This window comes from Protopterus annectens, chromosome 2.part0 (assembly GCF_019279795.1).
Source record: "Protopterus annectens isolate FY-2018-M chromosome 2.part0, PAN1.0, whole genome shotgun sequence".
In the NCBI taxonomy this organism is placed as follows: Eukaryota; Metazoa; Chordata; order Ceratodontiformes; family Protopteridae; genus Protopterus; species Protopterus annectens.
This window is the reverse complement of record NC_056728.1, coordinates 1,471,724,660-1,471,750,432: the sequence shown is the minus strand read 5'-3', so window position 1 is coordinate 1,471,750,432 and position 25,773 is coordinate 1,471,724,660.

Sequence of the window (25,773 nt, the reverse complement as noted above, 5' to 3'; positions counted from 1 at the left end):
TTGATTCACCAGCATGTGTTGGAGACTGACGGTGGTGTGGAGGATGATGCTGACAACCATATCAGGCACTGGAGGAGGAGAAGAGTGTTCAGACCGAGGGTAACCTATCAGGGGCTACATGATCTGGAGATAGTAGAGCATTACAGGGTGGACAGGGACATCATACAGAAACTTGTTGAGCTGTGCCGGCCATGCCACAGAGCCAATAGTAACAGAGGGGAACCCATCCCAGTGGACATGAAGGTATGTGTAAGCTTGAGAATACTAGCCACAGGTACCTTCCAAAGGCCAACTGGGGATATCATGGGGATCTCACAGGCATCAGCATCCAGGGTACTCCACCAGTTCCTGGATGCCATGTTACCACATGCCAATGAGCACATATACTTCCCCCGAATGCAGAAGGAGTTGGCCAGCAATATGCATCTCTTCCACCATGTGGCAGACTACCCGGAGGTACTGGGTGCAATAGATGCACATACACATCAAGTCACCAGCTGGTGAGCAGGGTAGGTGCTACATAAACCGCAAGGGATACCCATCCATCAACTGCCAGGTCATGTGAAATGCCCAGGGCATTATCATGGATGTGTGTGCTGGCAGCCCTGTAAGCTATCACAACTCCCACATCTGGCATGCCTCACAGCTGTATCAGGTATTTGCCAGGGGGGACATTCCATATGGCCACCTGGTGGGGGATGCTGGCTATGCACTGGAACCATGGGTGATGACTCCCATCAGAAATGCACACACAGCCACACAAGAACGCCATAATGAGGCACACACAGAAACCAGAATCATCATAGAACTTGTGTTTGGGATGCTGAAATCATGGTTCTGTTGCTTGGACATATCTGGTGGAGCATTGCAGTACTCTCCAGGCACGTGTGCCCACATCTTCATAGTATGTGCCATGCTACACAATATGATCCTGTGGAAACAGCTGCAGCAGGGACAGAATGGTGAAGGCCCTCACAGCCCACCACCATTACCAAGGGACCCACAGGCACAGAGGGACTCAGACCATGAACACTCTGTGCTAGCCCCAGTAGGCAGATGGAGTTATGCCCAGTATGCCCATGCCTTGGCAAAGAAGGAACGTATAGCACACATACTGACAGTGTAGGCACTCATGGACTGACACCCTTCTCCACCTGCACACACAGCAAACATGGATGGCACACACACACGACCACCTGTAATGTATACGTCAATAACTGTGTGCATCCTACATAGGTAGCCCTCAACTATTGTACACACAACCGCCATTGGCACAAGGTAAGTCAATACCTGAACAGTAAATTAAGCTATCAGCATGTGTCCATACTGTATGTAGAGGTTCATAGATACATAGGTAGGTACATGCCCAACTGCTGAGGCCACTCATAAGCATAGGCTAAAAGTGTCTGCTGTTGCCACCCCATCGATTAACTAACTGTCCCTCTGTGGAGCAGAGCCAATTGCGGGATCCCTCGGGTGTATCCATTGTTCCCCACCCACTCTGCAAGTATTCCCTGGTGTGTTAGTGAGTGGTTTTGTATAATGTAATCAGGCATGTATTTCCAAATAATGGGGAGTACCCCTGACAGGAATCTTCTCAGAGAGAGAGAGGGAGCGAGAGAGAAATATGTTGATATATGGGGATATACATATATATGTAGATATATAGATAGGTTAACAACATCTACATAACCACGGAGGTACATATAAATGGGATACCTACCACATACCGACTGTTTTACATACCGCCGCACATAATCCCGAGGCGTAAGGTCCAAAAGAACACAGTACCAAAACACCAGATGCGCGAGATTTAAAATCACGATGTTAAGGAACAGTTAATCAGTGCTTCTGGTGTTGCAGTTCAGGTAGGTTACTGTCTGTAAGTGTATTTCTGAGGGCTGTAGTGTGTGTTCTGAGTGTGGTGGGTGTTCTTGGGGGACTGTAATGTGTGGGTGTGGGTTAGCTTTGTGTGTCTGTTTGCGCGATCTAGGAGGTAGAATATTAAAGTAGGGGGTGTGGGGAGAGCAGACACCTACATGGGGGGTGTAGGGGGGCTTGCCCACCTGCTCATACGTAGTGTAGGATGGTTTGTTTGGATGTGGTGGGTAACAGTGTGTGTGTGTGTGTGTGTGTGTGTGTGTGTGTGTGTGTGTGTGTGTGTGTGTGTGTGTGTGTGTGTGTGTGTGTGTGTTCCATGTTCATGTTACTTTTGCGATTTACTGTCGCTGTCGGTAATGTGGGGTATGGGAGTCTGGGCCCGGTACTGTGTGTGTTGGAACGGTGTGGTATTGAGATTCTGTAGGTATCCAGTATACAGCGAAGTGTTCATATATGTGTATAACATGGACTATAGCAATCACACATTCCGCCACGACTAACCTTTATGAACAAAGGATATGGAAAGTATATACCTATACACTATTACAAATATGTGCTACGGACACGAGCCAATGATAGTGTTACCACCTGTCCCACTTTGCAAGGGACAGTCCCTCTTTGGGTGGTTGTGTCCTGACCAAATATATTAAATGTGGCAAATGTCCTGGGATTGTAGGACAAAATTATGTCCCATATGTAATGTAATAGTTGCATACAATAGTTCTTTCTGTATCTAAAATACCTACATGTTACAAGAAACAGGATAAGCAACTAAACTGCTACAAGAATAAGCTTATATTTAGGCAAGAAAGGAAAGTTATATCCCTTGTACTGACCATGGGTTTGTATTGGCCTGTAAATTCTGATGTGTGTCCCGAAAATATCCCACTATGGCCATATGAAAAGGTGGCAACCCTAGCCAAAGAGGGTCAGTCACCAACACAACTACAGTGACTGCAAATACCTATGAAAGAAATACACAGCTTTCATGTAGCAACACTTTATTACATTCTGATGTATTTCCGAAAGGATTCAAGGACTAACATTACCTGCATGCTATACAGGAACCACATAACAGTGCCTTCATGAATCAGCCTGCAATTACCATAGTATTAGTCCACTAAAGGATAGGTGATCAAATAGGGAAGGAACCCTCATGCACATATTGATTATGTATAAAAGCAGTTCCTACACACCTGCATCTGCTATGCACACCAACCAACATCACCCCCACACCAAAACAAATTACAATACAAACTGTAATAACATCACAAATCATTCACTCACTGTACAACATCTGCAGAAGCCTTAACATACCTTGTCAGAGACACACTAACATGGCCCTATGTAAAATAGTTGCTGTTATACAATGGAACAGCTGCTGATGTTACAGGGTTTGTTTGCACTAATCCCGTTTCAGAGGGTTGTGTGTACACTGGGATGTGTTACCAATTACTGAGTAACAGCACAGTATGCTACACTTGTACACCAAATCAAGGATGTCTGGTGAGCACACTGTAAACCACATAACAGTTCATGCATAGCCATACAGCCTTGAGCTGCCCAAACATCCTTGCCAGACTTAAACATCTGCAGAAGTATCAGGTACAAACAAACCCTGCATAAGTAGCAATGTTCTGAAGTATAACAGCTGTACTCACATGTAGAACAAAATCATCCAGCCATTACACACAAGCCATGGGAGTCATGAAGCTAATATATCTCTGTCTGTCTCCATATAGCTGTTGAAATACATCACAAACAACACATCCAGGCCGTCTTCCTGAAAAGTAAGGCAAACGGACAACGCCCAAAAGGAGTACTCAGTTATACACCACTGTTGCCATGGTATCGGCTAATGGAGTAGCTGCACAGCTGATGTGCTTCTAATTAACTACTTTGGAACACCAATTGGTGGTCAGGATACCACGTTACCAATATTTAACTAGAAAAGGATGGCTTATCACACATTCAAACCATCCGTATATACCAGCAGAACATTACAAAGAAGATTGAAACACAAACTGAAAAGGATTGAATCAACAGTTAATGACACCTCGGGTTACTAATAAGGTATATAGAACAGTCAGTATGTCTGTGTATTTAGTACCTTTTCTGTAGTATTTAAACTGCACGCAATCCATATAGTGGAAACAGTTATCTTGTAGTGATGCATTGTTGAGCATAGTAACGCTTGTAGTATTTGTGTGTACTGCTGTAGGTCACAAGGCAAACACCGCATACAACACAAGGGATGCTATATAAGGGCTTTGAAAACAAATATTCCTCACCAGCTGCTGTCAGTGGCAGGGCTGGTCCAACAAGTATGTGCTATAACAGGGGATAGTATATGTTGATATATTGTAACAGTAGCCATATGTATGGGTGTATTACTGAGAATAACATGTCAAAGTTTGGCCCACTGAACAATTATGATTTGCATTGTGGGATATTGTGCCAATAACTGTGTAATGTACAGTATTGTAGGCAGATATGTATTACAAGTTACATAGCATTACTGTTATGTTAGGCAAACATTAGTTATGTCTATTGGCATTTACAATACACAATAACAGGATACATATGACTTTTAGTCACTCGACAGTTTATCAGCATGATAGCAAAGTAAAATGGAAGTGCTAGTTAACTATCCATGCACATAAGACATGTAATAAGTGCAAAGGTAGGTGCTAGGCTGTCTTACCAAGGGTATTTATAAGCCTAGCTAGAGTGTGTCGGATTTCGCCACCCCCATAGGTTAGTTCCCTGTGCCTCTGAAAGGCAGAGCCATTAGTTCCCTGAACCTCTGTCCAGCAGAGCCACTGCAGTGATCCCTGGGGTACATGTCTGTCTCCCATCCACACGTCAAGGTTTCCCTTGAAGAGTGCTAGTGAGGGACCCTGCCTAATGTACATTGGAATCATGTTCCAAAGCATGGGGAGTGTCTGGGTCAGGAATCTATCCATCCAGCATGTCCTAGTCATCATTGTGGTTAGGTGTATATCCCTAGAGCATGTGACTCTCAGGGGCCTCTGTTTAGGTGGAGCATATCCAGCAATACTGGATTGGACATGGGCCTTGTATGTCAAGCAGAGATCACCTGTGAGTATTCGGTATGCAACCAAGTACAGCTAGAGTTTCTTAGGTTGGGCTGCATAGGTCATCTGTTTGAGGTCAGTAATCCTCTTGGTTTGGTACTGTTGTGGTCTTCCAAGCTGTTGCAGTTGTCCTGTAAGGTATATCCCAGATGGGGTGTTGTATCCTTTAATGAGTCTAATAAGTCATGAGTAGAGAGGCATAATGGCCTCCTTTGATCTGCATGCGAACCCATTAGAGATTAGGGGGGCCATGTAGAATGATATTCTAACCACCTTGTCATTATGGGTATCAAAGGAGAGATTGCTATCTACTGGGGTTCCCTGATCCCTTATTACCTTTTCTGTATGTAGGGGACTAGCGCCTATGTGGTAGTCCATAGGTAATTAGTTGTATCCAAAGGGGATGACTATGCACTTTTTGGCATTCAGCTTGAGGCCAAGATATTGGCACCAGGTATCCGTCTCAGTGCCACCCTTCCAGAGGGTGTCTGTAACAGCTGGGGAAACAATTATGTCCCCTAGTTTGCAGTTGTCTGCAAACCTTTTCAGCCAAAGCCCTCCTGTGCTTACCTGTACGTTAGAGAATTATATACCGAACATGAGGGTTCCTAGGACTGAGCCCTGGGTGATGCCACTTGTAACTGGCATACAGTCGGACCTAGAGTATGCAACTCCCACTGTGTGGGTTCTGTCCATGAGCCACTTTGCAAACCATCACATGACGTAGGGGTTACTGTTCAGGCGGATATGTATGCTGATAATACCAGAATGGGGAATGGCGTTGAAAGCCTTTGAGAGATCTAGGTAGGCTGTGTGGACCTCCTTACCCTCATCTAATGCCTTGGTAACTGTCTCTAAGAAGTCCACCAGGTTTAGGAGGCATCGTCTGCCCTTAACAAAGCCAAACTGGGAGGGGCCAAAGGTTTGGAGGTACCCAATGTCTCTGTGACTGAGATCCATGATGTGCTCCATAGCCTTGCAGACCAGGCTAGTCAGGCCTATAGGGCAATAGGTCCTGTGGTCCATTGTGGTGCCACCTTTGTGGAGTGGGATAACTCTTGCTGTGCACCATTCAGGTGGCACTAAGCCCGATGTGAGGCTATTATTGAACATGGTGCATAGATGGAGAGCCAGTACGTTCTGAAGTTCATGTAAAATGCAGCCTGGGATGTTGTGATATTGGCTTTAGAGTGTACAGCTCTGAGAGAGAGGGGGGAAAGGTAGCACTGCACCTATCTGCCAGGATGTTGGCAATATCAGTTGGTTTTGTAATGTTCATGCCTTTGTGCTGTAACTCAGAGCAGATCTGGGTGTTGACATCGAGATATGTTGATATCGAGAATGCTTTGTGGTTGTTGTTGGAATTAGTAGCAGTTTTGTTTTCATAGCTAGCTTTGGAGGATCTTATAAGGGATCTCACCTTCTTACTGAGGCTGACCAGGGAGCTCCATTATGCATGGAATTGTACTCTTGTTTGCAACAGTGTCTTCCTCCTGTAGTATAGTTTGTTTATGGCATGGGACCACCAGATTGGTTTCCTTAATTAGGAGTATAGCGTCTTGGTTCTGTTCGGGATAGCACAATCCATGCACTCGTGTAAGTGCTTATAGAGTGCATTTGTGTAGGATTCAGCAGTTGTAACAGTATTGTCCATCTGCCTGGGTGTCATGACGTTCACCATGTCTGTCTTAAGAAGCACGAAGTTGGCTTTGTAGACATATTACACTGTGGTTCCCTTAATGAGGGGTGATGAGTGGGATGTGGATATCAATGGTGTTCAGCTCATGGTTGGATCGGACCAAGGAGGAGTTGACTTCACGTGTGGAGCACCGGTCACTCATGTCGGTAATGCCTAGGTCTAGGATATTGTTGCCCCTGGTGGGTGTGTGGATATGTTGATCCAGGGCATTGGTGTTTATGAATTCCAGAAAGCATTGAGCTAATGAGTTGGTACACAAGTAGTTTTCTCAGTTAATGGTGGGGTAGATTCAGTGAGACTATGTGATGAGTGTGGTGTGGTGCGAATGTTTACCTTCTCTACATGACTGGGTCAGGCTTGGTTGGAGAGAGCTTTACCTCCAGTTTGGCTAGATAAGTGCATCTCTCACAGGTTGTAGTGTTGGGTGGTAGGCGGAGAGGCTTGTCTGTGTACATGAGGCAGTGTGTACATTGCCTAAAGATGTCCAGATTCATCAGATAGACAGGAGAGAACACAGGCAATTGATTCTTGTACATGCCTGAATATAGAACTACTTTCACCTAGATAAGTGAGGAAAGTGAGTACAAGAGCTATTTTACTCTAAGCAAGTGAGAAAAGTATGTATAAAACCTGTTTACCTCTAGGTAATGAGGAAGATTGAGTGTTATAGTAGTTAGTAGCTTACGTAGTGGTTACAAGTTCTGAACAAGTGCTGAGCATGAACAAGCAATCCAGATAGGGTCTTGGATAACATAAACACACTGCCCATCCCAACAGGTACATAATCATATATCCATGTACACCACAGGGCCCCTGTACCCACAACGATGCAGGTACAAGCTGCACTCAGGCTGCATGGGACCTGTCCACATCACAGGTTGTATCATGCACATATGGCAAAACAAGATGCTCTCCACGTACACATCATGTAAAACATAGATGCATGTCAGGCTGTGTACACACTGAATGGTGCACACCAACAGGTATCACAACCCACAAAGGGGGAGACACCACTGATAATGGGAAGTACTGCACTACTACCCTGCTGAGTCTGGTCTGGAAGGCCATGAATCTTGATCAAATAATTGATGTCAGCAGTACAGATGTAGATGACAGTAAGGTTGATTTCACACTGCATATCATAACCTTGCCAGGTCATAGGACATCATCACCCATACTGTGTACCACCTACACTCGGTATACTAGATGTACATTCCTATGTCACATGACTGTTTTGCAACGGGACTGCTGGCAGAATCAACACTACAGAATGTGTCTGAATAATACATGCTCATCACACCAGTGGTAGCTACAGTAAGTCAGGGTTAATGAATTGTATTCCCCCTCATTGTAGTCCATACCTCACAGACAAACAGAAGGCATGTGCCTATTGAAGTATGCGAATAACTATGACCTAGGAGCAATAGCCGACTCGGGAGTGTTGTGGGCAATATACAGAAGGGACTTTGTGGGTGAGGTGTGTGTGACATATGGCCACAATCTGACAACTACATATTGCATTGTCACCCCTATGTTAATAACCCTGTACCCATGAACTACCACCTAGGCAGCGGTCAACATAATGGACACTTGTGTGTAAGGGATGCAGCTGGGCAGTTGTCTTTCCTGTGATAGCTACGTCACCACACCTGTCAGGTAGTTATATGTGGCAACCCTAAAAATAACAGGGTGCCATCCATGAAGTTAGAGATCATTGTCCAGCCATACACAACACTCAAGTGACCCATATTAGATCACATATTTCCTTTAAGGGGTATTGGCCATGTGCAGATGGCCTACACCAGCCTTCCCATTCCCCATCTTCACTATGTAGCATGATGCATACCCTGAATAAATCCATGTCCAACCCAGTGATGTTGGACATGCTACACGTACACATCGTGATCTGAAACACATACTTCATGGACATCCACCTTCCACATACTGGACAGATCCTTGTCCCATACAATTTACATAGTCCTGCCGTACTATGCATTCCTGTCTGTCAAAGCTGCACATCGCTCCCCTCTCAGACATGGTGTGATGACCGCATGGCAAATGTATCATTAACCCTGTGGATCAGTAATATGGCACTGCTTCACTTGGCCCCGGAGACCCGCCTGTAAGCTACTGCCAGGTAACCTTTCATCCTAGATTCATACATGGCACATGGCATATAGCCTACTAGTTGACTTCGACTGTACATGCTATAGTTGATATCCATCCCTGCAAATACCATCTGGCTAGCCAGTGTCCCATGTGTATCACATGTGCAACACAGGTGACACAGGTGATACATGACAGAATGTTGAATTGCTGTACAGTGCCGTGTAGATATATATTGCAGAACACATACATGTAAAACCTTATGTGAGCAAGTCTGCAGGGTCACAGGTCATGTCTGTTAAGGCAGTGTAAGTCTTTATATGTGACATATACACAGCATCAGGGTCAACTGCATTAATGTGGACACATCCTGCCATGTGCTGATAGGTAGGAACACCAGTACAGGCAAACAGATATGCCCACATCAAGACAGCATCCACATGGAGTATGAGCAATGTAATCAGGTGACACACACATATATGGTGATAATATCGACTCACCATTGAGTGTCATATGTGTGTGACACAAACATGCCAGTGTCATGTAGGTTTGCAAATACAACTATTTAAACATAATAAGCTGTAGCTCTTTATGTCTCTGTAAGTAACTGTGACCTGTCTCCATCATTATGTCTTCCAAGTATGCCATGTGCAAGGCTACCCCCTTTTACCCGCTTGGAGGATGAGGCCCCTACTTGACAATCATGATATCCTGTTCAGCCATGTGCCACAGGATGCACAGCAGCGGGATGCCCTGTGGATGGAACTTTGCAGGAGGGTTAATGACGTGGGTGGCCACAATTGCATATACAAGCAGGTGCGCAGACACTGTACAGACCTCATTAGATAAGTGAAACAGTGTGCGAATGCAATCGCCAGGGAACAAGGTGCAACAGGTAGCAGACCACCAACCCAGCCCCCAGTCACACGTACCGAGGAGCTCCTGGCCAACCTGGGGATACCTGCAGAACCATATCCACAAGCCTTAGCCGATATTGTGGAGGTGGGTATCTCTTAACCACTGAGCCTGGAGTTGCCTGGTAAGTCAGTACTGCACTTATAACAACTATATTCCATATAGTTGGATGTGTCACTGCACAATATGTAATTTAACATCATATGCAAGACATGTATACACACATGCCACATACTATAGTATGCTACTCTGTGTATGCACACGTGCATACACCATAGTATAGTCTAATGTACTGGTGTATGTGTTAACGTGCACATTGCACCCTGTAGCCATCATACAGGCATGGATAATGCTCATCCTGCTGTGTTATTCCTATTTAGTTACCTCTGGTGATCCGCTGTGACAGCAGCCCATTGCAGGTGAGACTGTTATTATTTATCAGGAATCGTAATGCACAGATCTATCTGCCATGTGGCCATTTACAACATGTACACACAATGTATGGTCCTGTTACAATATACAGGTCGGACCTGCAATGCATCACAATGCCTACCCATGTGCAAAACTTGCAAACTATGTGAATCATCTCACCGATGTGAATCCTCACAAACTGTCATTGCCAGATGTGTGGACAGCTGTGCATACAATGGTGGAGGTGCTGTTCACTATAGGGACATGTACTACAGATCAGAACTACACATGTGGGGAATACAGACAGTACTACACAGTGGGCTGGAGTATGGCCAGCCCACAGGATTCACTGGTGTGGATCATAGCCCTGCTATGAATGTCACACAATGTGATGTGCTATCTTGACATGTCCATGACATCTAGTGGCCTGGCTGCAACACTGCCTACCTAACCTGAAAACATATCCCACATACCACCCTTTGTCTGCATAACCCTGTTGTCAGTGGAGCATAAGACATCTATGGGTGTATGCCATATGGGAAAGCACAGACATGTGAAATAGATGCCCGTCACAATAATTTGGCCAACACATGTACACACATGGCCATGGAGGATGGCCAGAGACATGGAGCAATGCACACAGTAGACATGATGTGTTTGTGTGTACACCCTGTCATACAATGGCTACACATGGTCCAACTATGGCCTTTGTGTAATGGTTATATTGTACATGTGGAACACTAGAACTTCCTACAGGCCTGTGCACGACGTGTGTAGGCGTAACATCAATCCACCACATAAGATGTGTTGAACATCTTGAGGTTGTCACAACATGACAGCAGTCACCTGTACAGTATCCACATCAGCCTACAGATACAGTACATTCCCCTTGCTGGTGTCGGACATCAATGTCATACTTGCTCCTCATGTGTGTGTGCATGTGGTACACAGAAGTCATGTGGGAGCATGGTGTACCGACGTGTTCACCATGACTGGCAATAGTTACCAGGCAGCAGTAATATGGATGCAGATGTGCAGGGGTGTCATCCGTATACCCTTCAGTGACCTGTGTCACAACTTCCACATCATGGTTTAGTGTGTATACACCTCAGTGAAGTGGGCCACATTCCACAGTATTTATGTATTATATCTGAACACAGTCAAGGCTATAAACTGTGTCTGTAACTCACACTGTATAGCAATAGAGATGCCTCATGATTCCCTGCAATGTCCATGCACATCAGCTAAATGTGCAGTATATCTGTGGGGTGGACAGACAACACTGCATTGGAACACCATTACCCCACTGTATATTTGACAGGACACCATTGTGTTAAACATGTATGCATGTTATTGCACACATCAGCAGATCACATGTCATACTACATGTGATTGTCAAGGTCATATGCCACACATCAGGCAGGTGTACTGTTAACCTGTGCTGGTCTACATGGTGTAACACAGGGATGTATGCTAATTACTATTATGATTGTGTAATTTGCATGCCATCTGCTATGACACATGCATGCTGTTGTGTGCAACCCAGGGATGTATGATACCTACCACTATTATTGTCTGTGCTGCATGCTGTCTGCCGTATCACATGCATGTTGCATGCCTTCTGTCATATCAAATGCATGTGTGTGTGTGTGTGTGTGTGTGTGTGTGTGTGTGTGTGTCTGTTGTATAGATTGTAATGTACAGTTCTTGTCTGCCCTCACAGGTGATGCAGGTGTGTTGCCCTCCTGCGGTACATCTGATGTTAATGTCCCCACAGACTCTAGCAGTGATGATGAATGTATGTTTGAGGCACAGGCAGAGTTGTCAGGGGCTGGAACTGTGCCATTGGTTGCCATTCCAGCTATATCCCCCTCATCCCCACAAACAGATCCCATGCCTGCACATACCCCATCACCAGTGGCCATAAAGGAAGGACAGCTGGTGCGTGGCAGCTTGGAACATGAAAGTGTGGGGGCTATGGAAAGTGTGCCTGCACACCATGGTGTCAGCCAACTGACTGGTGGTGCCCCACACAGGCACGTGTCCAATGCTGCTAATAGGAAGACCTCTGGCCAATATGCTCCTGCAAGACAGAGCGCAGCAGTTGGTGTCATCAGACGCATGTTTCTGGCAGTAATGGAGGCACAGGCTTGTGCTGAATGGCACAACAGAGAAGATCAGAGGTTTCAAAGGGCTGCTGTCCGTTCTTTAAACAACAACATCCAGGCAATGGTAAATGCTCAACAGCAGATTGCTGAAGCTTTGGATAGACTGTTGGGTGACATGGTTGGAGTCCTTGACTGTGGCATGACAATCCACGAGCATGAGCTGTCTGTGTTGGAACATCTGGTAGGAGTGAGGCGTTGGGCACGTGGACGTAGACCTGCGACATCACCTGATTTAGGTCTACGTGTATGAGCTACCTCACATGTCTGCTCCCATAGTGGCGGTAGCAGCAGCAGTGCATCTGGTGCTGTGATGTCCACACCACGACACAGCAGACCATGTGCACGTGGCCTGGTAAGGTCCCAACAGGGACACGGTTCCAGTGGACAAGTGAAATCAGACAGTACCTAATCTGCACCTCTGCCTGGTAGTGCCCATGCAACCCCTGGCAGGCACAGGTCACATGTCCATGGCCGGACATCGTGAACTGTAAAACCTCACCTGTACAGTCTGCAGCTGTCAATAATACTCCTGTGTAGGCCAGACACATGGCAGTACTGTGTGCATACATACACGCACACACTGGAAACATATGTAGGGCACCGTAACACACACATGCATATCATCCACACACGCCCAATTAGATCAAAGGCCCTAACCCACACACATGATGTCATCCAATGGTGCAGCCTAGGCATCTGGCAAACATTATCACCCTGTGCATATGATGATGCATATGCCACATCCCTGACATCCACACCATCGCTGCAGGGACATGCTCATATGGTCTGATGCACAGGGTGAACAGACTAGGAAGATAAGTGTAGTTTACAATTGTTGAGTACTATTGACAGGCAGCAGATATACCATGTACTACAGGTGTACAATGCATTTCGTACTGTTAACAGTATGTGTCTTGTGTAACAACAGTAACTGCATGTTGGTCATGATGTTCTGCTGTCCTCCTTCAGGTCTAATTGGAAATGCTGGTGGATGTTAGTGTTTGCAGTTAGTGTCCCATATGTCAATGTGGACTACTCACAGGTATGTATGAATATACCAGCATGCACCGTGTAGCTGCCACATACCAGTGAGAATGCCCACGTTCCAAACACGTCTACTGATCTAAGAGCTTGATAGCTGTGTATTAAGCTACTCTGGCTACAGATGTGACATCCATAAAGGGGGAAATCACAGGTACAGTTACATGGAGTGGTGAGGTAAGAGAGTGGTCTAGCTGATTACAAGGGTAGAGGCCAGTGGGAAGTGTGATGCCTCATTGGGAATCAGTAATACACGTTCCCATGACAGGATGCCAACACACAACTGCACCCCCACACTCAGGTATTGACACACATGTATTCAGTGACACAGTAACCCACACACTCACGGATTCACTGACACAGTAACACATACTCACACACAGTTGCTACTGGTGAGGTGAGGACCCCTGCCTATGTGCAAATCATCATTACAGTACTGTGCACTTACATGACGGGCCACAGAGAATACATGTACAGGTAGTCAGTATGGCCTAAGATCGGGAACATCAACACGGATAGTAGAATGCATTGCCTGGATGGGGGGAGGGGTCTTATCAGTTCAGTATGGTAACATACATCCTCACCTCAGGGACCAGACATCCCTACATACACACACACACGCATACACACACTGTGGCATTCAGTATTGAATTCACCTATGTCACGCACATACAGATACCTCACATGTGTGAGATATACGCCCCTGCCTATGTCCTGCTTTCTGCTTTGCAGTCTGTACAGATGTGTACACTAGTGTACAGGAGAGTGAGTAACAATTGAGATGTATTCCCCACCATACGTGACATATATGGACACACACACAACCACACATGCCAGTACTGTGAATCACAGACCTGCCTAGTTCATGATATGTATGACAGACGTACAGCGGTATTGCATGTGCTACAAATTGTACTGATGCTTCCTGTGGCAACAGTGTTGATATATGCATACGGGATGTCTTAACTATTAACAGGTGTCAAGTGATTTACCTTCACTGTCACCCTAACCGCTGTCTAAGTTGTGTGTTATGTCCTTCAATTAATGAAACCATTGCTTACTGGTTACACAGATTATTGTAGGACCGCTTGTGACACGCCTTTGAGCTGTCCACAGCAAACATCCATCTGCAAAGATGCACCACCACTTAGTTATTTCCATACATCTGTCCATACCTGAGGTACATCTTTCCATACATTCAGCATATCACCATATACAGTTGGCAATGTTGAGGCTGCATTGCAACTGCATGATGTACTAGGATACATATCACCTGCATACATCAGCAACTGCACATGCATGTTATCTGAATGCACAACACTACATGTACAGGTGTGCAGGTCCTACAATCCTGTCATTTGGGCGTGTTTGTAGGCATTGCAATTGGTGGACATGTGTAATGACATACATGACACATGAACTGTTATATGATATGATGGGTGTAATGGGTGACTGGCACAGAGAGAATGTTACCTCTGTCAACACTGATATCACACCTTATGTACTGTTAGCATTCAGCAGCCATGGACCTACATTACATGTGCATGTGTGTAATGGCTGTTGCCACCTGTTTGCACAAAGGACAACAACAGCTATGCTATTTACATGTATGTTGTGTGTGTGTGTGTGTGTGTGTGTGTGTGTGTGTGTGTGTGTGTGTGTGTGTGTGGCATGTACATACCCAGGGCAGGCACATGTATGTCATATCCATACATGAGAGTGTGTACTGGTGTACAGCAGCAGCAGTCATCTGCTAATGGTGGAAAGTACCGAGGGCCCCTGGTATGTTTACAACTGACCTGGTTACAGACAGTGGTATCATTGCATTGCATAACATATAATGCAACTGTGTCAGTACATGGCTACTCTCTACAGTTGATGTAGAGCTTGGTACAGTCCACAGGTCAAGGGTCACACGGTGGTGTACTCTTATATGTCCTACAACATGTATGGATGCATGTGGTGGTCAGAGGGCATGGTGGTGTCTGAGGTTTACATCCTAGAATGCAGCATGTGACACTGTCCTGCACATGACTCATCTGTGATGCCTTTCGTAGGGGTACCAGTCAGTACATGTGAGTGGCCTTTATGTATGTGGGGATACCACCACCTGGAGCGGTCCGTACCTGTGTTATGGCCCACATGTCTGGTTCTGAGGTATATGGTGGTAGTGCTAGGTTCTGAGGTATATGGTGGTAGTGCTATTGTGCACTACAGAGCCATCAGCCAGGTGTTCCTCACTGCACAGATGTCAGTACTCCCCATTGTTGGATCTACAGTAACCAGCTGTTATTATGGACGCTACACATTTAGCACTGGTTAGCATAAGAAAACAATGCAGTTGTCCTGTAGGTGTCAGGGAGTTATCCTGTGTTTAGGACATTTGCCTTGGAATGGCACTGTGTGGGCAGATGCAACTTGGGTAATATCCCCACTCCCTTGAATCATGGATGCATGTGATATGTGTCAAAGGCCTGTCTACTGTCAGCCATGTCATCCCAGAATGACAGCAGACGTTGTGTAAAAGACCAGTGTCAAATATATGTAGAGCAGTGTTCCAGCTAACAATGACAACTACTAACACCAGAGCCCATTACAATGTGTTCTTTACCTCTACCTGTAATAGCATGGCCACTGTGGCCTTCCGTGTTTAGAATCAGAGTGCACCCTAGTCAGCCCTGTGCTACTAAGTGTATGAGCATGCCCAGTATAACCTTGTGTAAATGGACACATAGTGCATTCCGAACAGTCCTGTGCTACTAACTGTGTGAGCATGCCCAGTGACACCTTGTGTCGCTTATGTGCCTCTGTGTTTGGGCATGGCCATTGTAACCCTGTATAGTGGTAGTAGTCATCCATTCCACAAATGGGCATACTCCAGGTCAGGATGGATTTCTACTTTAAACACACAGGTTCACAGGTATGTACATCTTAACTGCCAGCATCCCTGTTGATGTCCGCATTCCTAGAAGGTCATAATCACAGTCTTGAAATGTGTAGTCTGTATGGTGCGACTCGTGAGTATGTAGTATTGTAATAATAATCTGTAAATAGGCAGGTGTTCCATTCCCACCACTGGCGTGTGTGTGTGTATGTCTGTCCCCGTTTGCCAGAGGACTGTAAATTGCTTTTAGACTGCTCACACTCCATACAATTCGTATACCCACCTTTGGCAAAGCTGATGATGACACCCACCTACAAATCCACCTCTGGGAGTGCTGTGTCCCAGTAGTCTTGATAGCACGTTCTGTAACTGCATAATGCTGTAATGTAATAAAGTAGTTAGGTCAGTGTTCTAATCCCAGACTTGCCGTGTGTGTGTGTCCCCATTTGCCTGAGGACTGAGTAATGCTTTTAGACTGCTCACACTCCATACATTTCTTATACCCACCTTTGGCAAGGCTGATGATGTCACCTATCTACAAATACACCTCTGGGAGTGCTGTGTCCTAGTAATCTTGGTAGCGCCTTCTGTAACAGCTAAATGCTGTAGTGTAATAAAATCGTTAGGTCTGTGTTCTAGTCCCACACTTGCTGTGTGTGTGCCTGAGGACTGAGTAATTCTTTTAGACTGCTCACACTCCATACACTTCTTATACCCACCTTTGGCAAGGCTGATGATGTCACCCATGTTCTGTAACTGTGTAATGTAGTGTAATAAAGTAGTTAGGTTGGTGTTTTAATCCCACACTCGCCGTGTGTGTGTTCCTGTCTGCCTGAGGACTGAGTAATGCTTTTAGACTGCTCAAACTCCTTACATTTCTTATACCCACCTTTGACAAGGCTGATGATGTCACCCACCTACATATACACCTCTGGGAATACTGTGTCCCAGTAATCTCTGTAGCGTGTTCTGTAACTGCATAATGTTGTAGTGTAATAAAGTAATTAGGTCGGTGTTCTAATCTCACACTTGCCGTGTGTCCCTGTCTGCCCGAGGACTGAGTAATGCTTTTAGACTGCCCACACTCCTTACATTTCTTATACCCACCTTTTGCAACGCTGATGATGTCACCCAAATACAAATACACCTCTGGGAGTGCTGTGTCCCAGTAATCTCTGTACTGCATTCTGTAACTGCGCATTGCTGTAGTATAGTAAAGTGGCTAGGTCAGTGTTCTAATCCCAGACATGCCAAGTGTGTGTGTGTCTGCCTGCGTGAGACAAGTACAGTACTTTGTAGTATTTGCCGGAGCACGTGCCCTAAACACGTATTGCTGCAGTGTGATATGGTAGGGGTTTGTAGGATATGGCAAGTGTGTGTTTGTCTGTCAGAGCCTTGTAGAGGTGGCTGTGATTGTCTTACCATTGGACATGTTTGGAATTAGATTTTCGTTTTCCTATATGGTATCCATCTTATGACACATTGGCCACCTCACAAGGAGTACAGCTGTCAGTCAGCCATGGGACTGTGTTGTCAAGCCATACCCATACATCTGGCAAAAGGCCTGGTGAACTAACTATGTAGCCCTACTAGTACCCGGTATATGTCCCGCACCCATGTGCCATGCACAGATAAACTTGCCTAGGATATCCCGCTATGTTGCTTGTACTATGCACATTGAGGACAGATAGTAGGCATGGTGTGAATGCAATGGCCTGCAGAGGACATGGCATCCTGTACAGTGGTACAATAGGCACATATATGCGGACATTGTGCCTTCACTATGTTCCACACTGAATGCCTGCAACATATGTGGTGCCATCAAATGTGATCCACAAAGGCCATATAATGCTGTACACATGTGCCCTGTATGGACCCATGCCACTGACACCATGGAATACCTGTATCATACCATCCATGCAGGTGCAGGGCCGACCTGCTCACTATAAGCAGCTTTCGCCACATCAGGCCAGTATTTGCATATCAGGGTATAACAGGCTGTGTACACAACATGTGTCTGCCAAACCTGGTACACCTGTACATGTCACTGTACAGTATTGTGGGACATGCACATCCCAGGCAATATCCATGTGAAGGACTATCAAACACAGACATGGCATGCATTGCAAAGCTATGGCCTTACACATTGGTAATAGGATGTCAGGCCAGATAATGCAGTACCCATCTGTGTGGGACACTGCAGACACTATACCCCTGCACTGCACACCATTGTCAGGTGACACGATGCCAAGGATTACCCCTCACCCAGCCTTGTATAGCCATCTTGCACAGCCAACCACTACACACCCATGAAGCAATGCATACCTGCATGCCAGTACTGGCACCTTGTGTCTGCATGTGGGTTGTGATGCTCCCAACCACAGTCGCTCCCAGTATAACCCTTGTTGGCATACCAACAGAAGTCAAGCACTTTCACATACCCTAGCCCATAGAACTTCCAGATATCCCCTGTGGTCCTGTGAATTACTGCAGTGTGGCAAACTAAGTAGTTACATTGTGTATTTGTTTCCCTGGCAAAGGTGTCAATGTGTGTCCATTAGAGAGTGTGGTTGTGGTGACAATGACATCTGTTCACGTGGACAGCCATGTGTGCCACACCTAATGTATGTCTACTATATCTGTTGCAAATGTCACTCACCTACTCACATATGTTCTTACAGCACAGAAACATGTCGCCTTTGTGGCACATGTAGTAACGTCATGCACATGTAATAGTAATGAGTAGTCAGGGGTTTGACCCCTGTACTGTTCGGCGTGTGACAGATAATGCTTATGGTTAAGTCTCCAAGCCCTTCCCTGGTGTACTTTGCCTGTCCCACCCACACACTCTCTGGTGGATGCCAAGGAGTACACCTGCACAGCAGCAGCATGTGCATTGTAAATGATGGACATGGTCTGGTGATGGCCTCTGCACCTATTGTGGTCCTTCTCTAACTGATTGCTTGTGGTACAGCTGTGATGGTGTTCCCATAGCCATCTGCATGATAAACACAGTACACTAACTAGGGAAACATGTTGTTATCTGGCCATGACAGTCGCTGTGAGTGGTACTTGGATGTGGTGTTCTGACACGGCATCACAGGTGATATCTGGATGTACCTCAATCATTTTCCACAGTGGGAAATAGCCTAAAGACAGGAGGGTGATGTGCTACACATGACTACAGCATGTAAGTGTAGCTATGCTGCATTGAGTCTACGGCCTGTTTAACATGTGTGTGGTAATGGCTATTCTGCTTGTTATAAAACAGACATGACAGTACTCTGTTCATGAAGGACCCCCATATGTAGAGCCATCTGTGAAATGGTCAGTGTGTGCAACCATTTGTTTCCTGTGATACACAATGAATGCACATCTGTGCACAGCAGAAGCATGGTGTGAGGATTGCAGACAGTACATGATGATAGGGATGTGTTATTGCCATCACATCCCTGACTGGACGTGTCACATGAGACAGTGGTATGACAGACACTGTGTGGGGTTCCCAGTGCCAAGTCAATAATGGGCAACTGTTCATAGCTGCGATCACACATCTACTACACATTGTGCAGTTGGCATGCAGTATATATGCATGTGTTGTGCTCGCTCTGCAAATGTATACCATCTATTGTGTTGGGTTGCTGGTGATATCTATGCATACTGTTGTAGGTAATCATGTATGCTGTTGTCTATCACTAAGCCATATGTGGGTTTAAAACACAACACCATAGGCCGAATGGGTTCGTAGGTCCCGGCAGATCCTCCTGTCCCACTTCAGCTGACCATGGCACCGGGCACTAGCACATCTGGGGCCCAGCCATAGATATCAACCTCTAATGGCTCTGTACCACCTTCTGGTGGTACCACCACTGAGGATGGAGCATGTCCCTCCTGGGAGCTGAACCAGACAGGTACATATCTGCTGTTGTGCGGTCCTGGACATGTTGCGTTGGTGGCTCCCTAAGGGGTTCTGAAGCCAGATATGCCAGTTCAAGGGAGGAGTGTCACATTTACAGGGTGATGCTGCCCCTCCTGGACAGCCCCCAGCACTGCCTCCTTTGCAGCTGTGTAGCTGCAGTAGCAGTTGCCCATGGCTGGCAACCTCCGTCCCACTGTTCCCATGGGCTTTTGAATGCCGAAGACCCATCCCCATCCAGGGTATATCCCCCCACATGTGTCGTATACCAACCCTGTATGCTGTCTTTTCTGTAATCCTACCTATCCTCCACGGCCATACCTACACTCCTTCTCCAACATCTGACCACCTACAGACACATAAGGCCAATCGGCTCCTAGGGCAACATCTGCCCTATACATAGCTGTCCATTACACACACGTGCCCACCGGACACATGAAACCCTTGTAATATGCATCACAGCATACTCCTGTTATCCTCACCCCTGTCCTTCAGGCACACGATCCTGGTATGCACATCACTCCTACATGGTCCAGGTACACATGATGAGGACGACCCCATTGTACACACAACACTACCTGTCCCTCTGTGGTTACCCCATTTACATTTATTGTGATGATGATGCACACAGCACCTTGCAAGTGTACTGTTCACACATAATGATTGGACAGGAACTGTTGTGTTAATGTACATTACATGCACAGAGTGATGTACACGGCCAATGTACAACTATTTGCGTGTATGACTGACACATGTCTGTCTGAGGGAGTCTTGTGATCACATAGAGCAACACCACTACATAATACAAGCATCGCTGGTGTTTCCCATTTCATTGATTTGTAATGCTTTGTTGTCACATGGTATGTTCCTGATGCATCTCTCTCTCTCTCTCTCTATATATATATATATATATATATATATATATATGTACCTATACGCTGGACATAAACACTCACATATACATCTACATGATGGGATACATTTCTATACTTTTGAATGACTGCGCTGTATGATATGTTTGTGGTACTGTCCGTTGTCTGTATATCTGCCATGGCGTATTGGTAATTCACATTAGCTGTGTGCGCAGGGTCCTGGTTCCGACCCTTGCAAAGGACATTTATTTGGTTGCAAGGCCGAACAAGACCATTGGATATGGAGGGAGTAAGGCACATTAAAGCAGTTGGGAGTGGGTGTGTGGGTTTGCTTGGTGTTAAGCACTTCTGACCTCTGGTTACAGCCTCTTATACTCGCTTGGCCTCTACATTGCTTTACCAGTGCAATACTCACATACTAGTAGCCAAACATGCTTACACCCGCTCGCTTCCGCACTTGCAAATGCTCCGACATTGCTGCTTGCATCTGTCAGTCACACCCCTGGGTGGGAGCAAGGACCACAATATTACCTTGTGATGCCTATTACATCAGAATACATGACTACATTATCGGGATTGGCTGCCCATTAGGCGACGGCATTGCGTTCGACTGTACGGAATCAGCGGCCTGTCCAGTGAATCAATCATATTTGCATGTACCTCATACAATCTGCTCCCACCTTGGGATGCCTATTACATTGGACTACATGACTACAGCATCAGGAATGGCTGACTATTAGATGACGGCATGGCGTTCGACTGTACGGAATCAGTGGGCTGTCCAGTGAATCAATCATATTTGTGTGATCCTCATACAATCTGCTCCCACCTTGTGATGCCTATCACATTGGACTACATGACTAAAGTCATAGCCGGCCTTAGGCATAGGCCAACTATGTGGCCGCCTAGGGTGCCGCTTTAGTAGGGGCACTTTTCCAGTATTTATTTGGTGTAGGTAGGCCAGGATGGGGGCACTGGGTGGTGTGGTGGGGGGGTGCAGTTGTGCCCTTTTGCCTAGGGCACCAGTTGACCTAAGGCCACTCCTGACTACAGTATCGGGAATGGCTGCCCATTAGGCGACGGCATGGCATTCAACTGTACGGAATCAGTGGCCTGTCCAGTGAATTAATCATATTAATTGTGTGTTCCTCATACAATCTGCTCCCACCTTGTGATGCCTTTTACATCGGACTACATGATTACAGTATCGGGAATTGCTGCCCATTAGGCGACGTCATGGTGTTCAACTGTACAGAATCAGCGGCCTGTACAGTGAATTAATCATATTTGTGTGTTCCTCATACAATCTGCTCCCATCTGGCTGATACATGGGAACCGAGACTCTTCAATACAGACAAGTAGTTGGGTTGTGGGTGCCACATCCGTCGGCCGAGTCATGCTACTGCATACCTATTATAGGTTTGCCACCTTTTCAATTGGCCAAGGTGGGACTTTAGGGTTACCACTTGTCCCACTTTGCGAGAGACACTGTGAAAATAATCAAGACATAGCAAATGTCCTGATTACAGGACATTATTATATTCTACGTTTCATTAATAGTTGCATAAAACAGTTATTTTATATATGAAGCTTCTATATGTTATGTGAAGTAGCATAAGCAATTCAAATGTAACTAGATTAAGCTTTTATTTCTGCAAATAAGCATAATCCTGTACTATGCACGACTGTAGGTATGTTTTGTCCTGGAAAGTCTGATATTTCTACAGAACATGTCCCACTTTGGCCATTTGGAAAGGTGGCAACCCTATAGCACCTGTATGTAGAGACGTCAGACTTTGAAGGGCAACACATACACACAGCCAGTAGAAAGGGGAGTACTTCACTGTTTTGCCTAAATAAAAGTTTTTTCTTGTAGCATTATAGTTGCTTATACTGTTACTTATAACATTTAGGTGTTTCAGATGCAAAATAATTGTTTTATGCAACTACTACAGACAATATAGGAAATCTTTGCCCTAAATCACAGGGCATTTGCCATAATTACATTTATTTTGCAGGACACAACTGCCCAAAGGGGAGTGTCCTTCACAAAGGTGAACAGGTGGTAACCACGACCCTATTATTCTATCAACTTTCTAAGGTAGTCGGCGGAACATGTGCTTTCTCCCACTAGCAGACCTCTCATACGAACGGGGAAGAATGAACACTGAATCAGGGACACTCAACACTAACAACCTCAGGGACAAATTTAGAAGGTTGGTGCTATTAAGCTGACACATTGATGGACCCAGAGCACATATGTATTCATACACATTGTCTGAGGTACATGCTGTTTAGGACTCTTACATGTTGTCATTATTCATTACGTGTATTCCGCCACCTTTCCTCCTAATATCACTAGTTCTAGGAGTGTTTAGTTGGGACTGTGTTAGATTCTGATTTGTAATCATGGACGTCCCTAGTAATCGGGGACAGTTCAATGATATGGTCCGTATGTGTTCCCCCAATGGTTTACACACTGTCCAGTAGATGTGCTCTTAAGGTTTGGGAGGTATGGACGTCTGCTATACTCACATTGGAATATTACTTACACCCACGGGGTGGTCCTAATACATGTCTGCCAGCCAACACCTGCATGCCTAGGCCCATAATCGCATACCCATAGTTCCCCTACCTGCCACTACTCTACAGCACTCATCCTTACTGTGAGTGCAGATAGGTGCAGGTGGGATATGAACACACCCCTATACACTGCCCACTCTCCCCATGTCGGTACATATGTCGGACGTTGTGTCAACCCATGTGTTATCAGGCTTACTGTTCCATGTACAGCTACATCCTGGTCGCAGTAGTCTTTACTTGCATTGCCTGGAAGAACAAATTTTTTGGTGTCCCACAAGGGACGTCACTGTCCATGTTTAAAGTGTAGACCTTGTAGATCTCTCCTATTGGTAGTTTCCTGCTGGTGGTCTGGGAAGCAGTGGAGTATTTACCTTTATTGCGTGTCTGTATGTCTCACCGGCCTAGCTAGGGGGGTGGGAGGTAGACTTTTGTTGATAGGACCTTCCACCAACATATGCCTGGTCTGAACATATGTTACCCATAACTGCTGTAACATATATATTTACATTAATATATACAGATATATCTGCATATATATTCATACATGTATATTCATATCTTGCTGTCTATATATATTTGTGTGTGTATATATGTGTATATATGTGTATATATATATATATATATATATATATATATATATATATATATATATATATATATATATATATATATATATATATATATATATATATATATATATATATATATATATATATATATATATATATATATATATATATATGTATATATATATATATATATATAGATATAGATATATATGATTATATATAAATATACATCTGTGTATCAATACATGCGTAATGGTGTTTATATATGCTTCACCAGCATACTAGTGCCTTATTCATTATAACATCAACACTTCACTCCAGTTATCTTGTAATCGGTATGTAGCACATTATACAGTGGACAGATGTCACAATATGTTTATGTACAGATTACCGATGGTAATTGGAATGTGATAGTGTAATTCAACCTGTCCCTCTACTGCACAGCCTATTATTCCATCTACTGTCGATGTTTGTATGTGCACATTCCTATTATTTATGTCAACAAATGGAATGCATGTGTAACAGAATTTGTACTTCAACTTATTGTCTGCATGTGAATATGCATATATACCTATTACAACCTAGCTGACCTCCACGGGGTGGTCCATTAGAACCGGCCCATCCAACCCTGGCACACCTGGATCCATAATTGCATACCCATAGTTCCTCCACCCCGCTCATGTTGAATTTACCTGCGTAACATCCATTATCCACTTGTTATTGCAGCCATGACACACCTTTACACATTGCCCTCTCTAGAGCTTTTGGGGCACTACACACATTTTGTCCCACCTCGTGTATTCGCAGGGTCTTCCGCCATGTATATTTGCACATACGTACATTTCCTGGGATTATGGAATCCGGCCATTTGCGCTTTCCAATTTTTGTAGGTCCCAGCATGGGACTACATTCCATCTGTGTGTAAAGTAGACTTAGTAATTCAACGATGTTACTCCCACTGGTAAAACCCTGCCTGTGGTGTGAGTAGCGGTGCTCTGCTCAATCCTGGGCAGCTTTTTATAACATACGCTGAAAGCACTATATAATATCAAATTTGCTCTTGATTCCCTTCACATCCCTTGTGTATGCTTTATTGTTACAATGTCCATTCTTTATATATATATATATATATATATATATATATATATATATATATATATATATATTTCATGTATGCAGATGTATATCTATACACACATATATATGTGTGTGTGTGTGTGTGTGTGTGTGTGTGTGTGTGTGTGAATATATATATATATATATATATATATATATATATATATATATATATATATATATATATATATATATATATATATATAGATATATATGTGTGTGTGTGTATATATATTACATCTGTACATCCAACATACATTTCCTATGCTGGGAGCTGCTTACACCTGCGCAGGTGCACTCGACTATGCTTACTGTGCATTATATATGTTTACTGCCACTTATTTGTGCTTACTTGTGCCTTATTCATTATGACAGTACCACCTTGATTGAAAGGATCTGGTTAATAGTCCCATGCGATACACACATTCACCTTTACATGTTTAAATGTCAACTTTACAGCAGAGCAACATTCATTCCACAAGGAAAATGATATGTGCTATAGTCGAACTTGAAC